Source organism: Carassius carassius, chromosome 33 (genome assembly GCF_963082965.1).
Source record: "Carassius carassius chromosome 33, fCarCar2.1, whole genome shotgun sequence".
NCBI classification, from domain to species: Eukaryota; Metazoa; Chordata; class Actinopteri; order Cypriniformes; family Cyprinidae; genus Carassius; species Carassius carassius.
In genome coordinates this window covers 30,753,491-30,758,906 of record NC_081787.1, presented here as the reverse complement: position 1 = coordinate 30,758,906, position 5,416 = coordinate 30,753,491, and positions in this window count along the sequence as shown.

The window sequence follows — 5,416 nt, the reverse complement described above, 5'->3', positions numbered from 1 at the left end:
AGGAGTCACCAGCATGCTTTTTAAACTCTTTCAAACAGTGACTCATTTTGTGAAGGAATTGGCTCAGTTGATTCTACGCTTCAAAGAGGTTTGTTTTTCCCATCACTAGCTGATAGCAAAGATATTCACCTCAGCACATTCATATTTTTCATCATTATTTTAGTCAGATTAGTAGCACATTGTTTCTGTTTGACTGGTATCTCCCACCCATTCAGAGACTTCTGTAAAGTCAAGTATTTCAGTGCAAAATGATTTTAATACATTTACAGAGCACATGTCAAATGTAAGTTGTGTGCTAGGAAAACATCTCAAAGTTGAGGGTTGGTGCACCCATTGGCAATGTATGTAGCAATGTAGCAGCTCAATCTGTGACTTCCACTATTTTCAGAGGTGTCTGTTTATACAAAAGCATTTTTCACTAGTGTAAAGTGACCTGAGGCTTTTGGTGCACAGCATGTCCAGTTTAATGGTTTGCTACACTTGTGTGTTAATACCAACCCAGGCCACTAGCACACATGCCAGGATTTACAGCCCTTTTTTAACACAAAATGATCATCTATTCTCTGGTTATTTACAGACATAAGTATTCTTACTTTACAAATATATTTTAGTGCAACTGTTCACACAAATACATATAAACGAATGTATACAGGTGCTTCTCAATGAATTCATGTTGTAAAGAGTTTATTTCAGTAATTTAACTCCAATTGTGAAACTTGTGTTTTACATAAATTCAATGCACACAGACTGAAGTAGTTTAAGTCTTTGGTTCTTTTAATTGTGATTAAAAGCTAAAATAGCATTTCCTGTCTCACCCTTGCCTTGCACACACATACACTAACATTAAATAGATTTCCTGTTATCTCTCAGCTCATCGTATACTCTAAAGAACAGTCTTTAGGACAGCGAAGCAAAAAATACTATTTCAGACAGAATTAAAATATCCTCCACAGCAGACATGAGAAAATAGTGTATCATTCGACTCAGTATGACGCACCAAATCTAAAGAGACTAAAGTCTTGTGATTTTTGGCCAAACCATTTTCCATTTCTACTGATGAAACAGGTAGCCTCAGATCATGGTTATTATGATCCACACCAAGTTTAGTCTCAATAAGCTGAAGTGTTGTGAAGATATAGTTTCATGCCCATTTTGGCATGCTATTAGTCAAATACGTTCATGCATTATTTAAGAACGGTTTGACTCATCAACTTGAATTCAAGCAGTTTTATTTATTTATTTATTTTTCATTAATTTCCTGAAATCAGTTCTATGGGCTGCCATAGGGTTCTACAGCAGAAGAAGGAGGGGCCTAAAAATTAGTGGCCAAAAAAAAATACATCTGCTTAATATCAATAAAAAAATGCTTATAGGATTCCTAAAGAAAACAAAACAATTATAAAACAAAATAAATACAGATGTTGAGCCTCTCTACTTGGATTTCACAGGTTTTACATTTTGTATTTAAAATGTTCTGCGTGGAATCGCCGAAATCGTGACGCGAGCACCGCCTCAACTTCACAAAACGGTCCCAAAATGAGAGAAAGCTGCAGGCGCGACACACTGCGACCCGACCCACCCCGCGCAAGGCCTCTTCACACGGGACGTGGCGGGACCGAGGCGGACGTTACCACAAAAGCCCAAATGACGGCACATTTCAGCTTTGTACACCGAACCAGGAACAGTGATAAGTCTTTCACCCTCCATAACTAGCAGCGATATTAATGCTAACATTAGTGACGTGCCCTAATGCCAGTATTTCCTGTTACTATCACTGTCATTCAGAGATTAAGACTGCCATCTAGCGGTCGGGATGTAAACTCAAAACGAAACAACTACCATGAATCTTGGATTTTTTTTATATATATTTAATTTTTGACAATTGATAAAGAATCGCGATACGTGTATCGATATTTTCTTACACCCCTACTTCTTTCTATTTTGAAACCACAAAAGGAGATTTCTTTTAAAGTCTATGTAAAGCGATATTAATCATGTAGGGATGCACAATAAATATCTCCTCAGTAAAGCTGGTTCTGTAATATATAAATATTACAAATATTAATAAATAAATATATTATAAAATAAATATAAATATACTGTAAAATATACATACAGGCTATATTTTGAAAAGATAAAAATATGTATACTGTATTTTCCACCCCTCCTTGAACTGCCACCTTAACGTGGTGGAGGGGTTTGAGTACCCGAATGACCCTAGGAGCTATGTTGTCCGGGGCTATATGCCCCTGGTAGGGTCTCCCAAGGCAAACAGGTCCTAGGCGACGGGTCAGACTAAGAGCGGTTCAGAAACCCCTTATGAAAAGACCAAATCAAAGGACCGTGACGTCGCCCGGTATGGCGCAGCCGGGGCCCCACCCTGGAGCCAGGCCCGGGGTTGGGGCTCGTATGCGAGCGCCTGGTGGCTGGGCCTCCCCCCACAGGGTCTGGCCAGGCTCAGCCCGAAGGAGCGACGTGGGGCCGTCTTCCCGTGGGCTCACCACCTACAGGAGGGACCGTAAGGGGCCAGTGCGTAGAGAATCGGGCGGCAGTCGAAGGCGGGAGCCTCGACAGCCCGATCCCTGGACACAGAAAACTCACTGGGACGGTTTGCAGCCGAGTGTGAAGCGGTTGGGATGAGAATCAGCACCTCCAAATCCGAGGCCATGGTCCTCAGTCGGAAAAGGGTGGCTTGCCCACTTCAGGTTGGTGGAGAGTTCCTGCCTCAAGTGGAGGAGTTTAAGTATCTTGGGGTCTTGTTCACGAGTGAGGGAAGGATGGAACGGGAGATTGACAGACGGATCGGTGCAGCTTCTGCAGTAATGCGGTCGATGTACCGGTCTGTCGTGGTGAAGAAAGAGCTGAGCCGCAAGGCGAAGCTCTCGATTTACCGGTCAATCTACGTTCCTACTCTCACCTATGGTCATGAGCTTTGGGTCATGACCGAAAGGACAAGATCCCGGATACAGGCGGCCGAAATGAGCTTTCTCCGCAGGGTGGCTGGGCAATCCCTTAGAGATAGGGTGAGAAGCTCAGTCACCCGGGAGGAGCTCAGAGTAGAGCCGCTGCTCCTCCACATCGAGAGGGGTCAGCTGAGGTGGCTCGGCAATCTGTTCCGGATGCCTCCTGGACGCCTTCCCGGGAAGGTGTTCCGGGCGCGTCCCACTGGGAGGAGACCCCAGGGAAGACCTAGGACACGCTGGAGAGACTATGTTTCCCGGCTGGCCTGGGAATGCCTCGGTGTCCCCCCAGAAGAGCTGGAGGAAGTGTCTAGGGAGAGGGAAGTCTGGGGTTCTCTGCTTAGACTGCTGCCCCCGCGACCCGGCCCCGGATAAGCAGAAGATGGATGGATGGATGGATGGTATTTTCCAGACTGTCAAATTAATTTTGATAAGACGCACCTGACTATAAGTCACAGGACCAGCCAAACTATGAAAAAAAGTGCGACTTATAGTCAGGTGCGACTTATCAAAATTAATTTGACATGAACCAAGAGAAAACATTACCGTCTCCAGCTGCCAGAGGGCGCTCTATGCTGCTCAGTGCTCCTGTAGTCTACACTGAAGACATAGAGCGCCCTCTCGCGGCTGGAGACGGTAATGTTTTCTCTTGGTTCTTGGTTCTTAATAAATGCGACTTATAGTCCAGTGCGACTTATATATGTTTTTATCTTCGTCATGACATATTTTTGGACTGATGTGACTTATACTTAGCTGTGACTTATAGTCTGAAAAATACGGTAATCAGAAAGTTTAAATGTTAAGTGCATTTAATTTTGATTAATTGTGGGATGAATTAGTTATTTTTTTTAATCGACTGACAGCACATGGGTCATATTTCTCAGGTTGGGCAAACTGGAAATCCATTAAAATATGAAAATCATTTCCAACAGTTTTAAATGACCCTGATGCTTGCTGCTGTCTGTATGCTACCTGCATGGCTTCAGAAGACATGAAGCTGAACCCTGATCAAACTCACCTAACTGTAGCTGTCTAGTAATCCTGAAGAGCTTTAATTTGCACACACATCTGTCAGGACCGGGGCTGAACTCTGGAGGCCAGTGGATCTTTGAGGAATCCGGATCTTTAGGGTCCTAAAGTAAGATTACTAGGGGTGGCACGGTTTAACTTTTTTACGGTTCGGTTTGTTTCAATGGTTTCGGTACAGTTTGGTATGTGCTATGTTTATGGAAAAACTATACTTTCTAATAATAAAAAAAGAAGAAGAATATTCTATCCAACTACAAGCAACAGCACAAATAAATACAATAGAGTAAAGATACAAAACAATAAACAGTGATTGTTAGGTTTTTTTTCTTCTTTTTTTTAGGTAGGTCTAGCATAAGTTTTAGGTACAGAAATTGAATAAAGCTATCAAATGTAAACCAGCATTGCATATTGGACTATAAATTAAAGATAACTCTTTATTAAAGTAACAAAAGCTTTTTAATCAAGAGCAGTGAGTGATTTCTTTGTTGTTGCTGTTCGATTAATATAAAGACTGTCACTTTAAGAGAATGCACTGATACAGTGGCCTGCGTTCAGCCGGCTATGTCTGCTGTAGGATACTTACCAAGACGGGCATTTTGACAATTATTGTGTAAATTTGACCATTTAAACAATACTTAAGAGAGAGCTTAATGTTTGCGCTCGTTCTGAGGCGCACAAATATTCTCACTGCGTGTGCGAGGTCGCATCCTTTTGCTCTTAAAGAGTAACTAAACCCTAAACCAGCTTTTAGTTAATGATCTGTAAGAATGGGGCTTTATTAGTGCTGTTCATTGATTTGAGTAACTTTTTTGACATTTGAGTATAAAGTGTTTTAATTCTACAATATATGGTGTAAAAACGTCTGAGTGCTGCCCTCTTCAGGTTGAACGGTGGCTACTGCAGTTGATTTTTCCTATTGGATGTTTATTTCCAGCTCATCTTGTTCCGTCAAAATTGGAATTGCAAGTATTGAAAACGATCAGGATAGAGGATTTTAGCATAGCATTTACATAGTTATTTAGAATATTTCGTGTATTTAAATGTTTAAACTGGCAAAGCTTAAATGAATTTAGTTTAAACATATATTAACGTGTGCGGTTCAGGTCCCATCTGTGCGTGCTATCAGCACCAGACTATATACCAGAATACGGGATTCGCGTTGAACAAAGGTGAATGATTTGTCCAGGGTTGTGTGTTTTTTATCTTCTCTCATCTCTGTTGTAATGTCTGGGAAGCCAGAATGCGCATCCATCAACAGAAACACATATAAGCTGAACCCTGTTTGTTTTAGGCCTACATGTTATTTATAGCAAACCATATTACAGATGCTGTGTCAGATTTAAATTGAACGCGGTCCCAGTGCGTGCCGAACCATGTGTGGTGTGGGTTTTTTAGCACTATGAGCGCTTCTCAATCAGGTGTCCTTA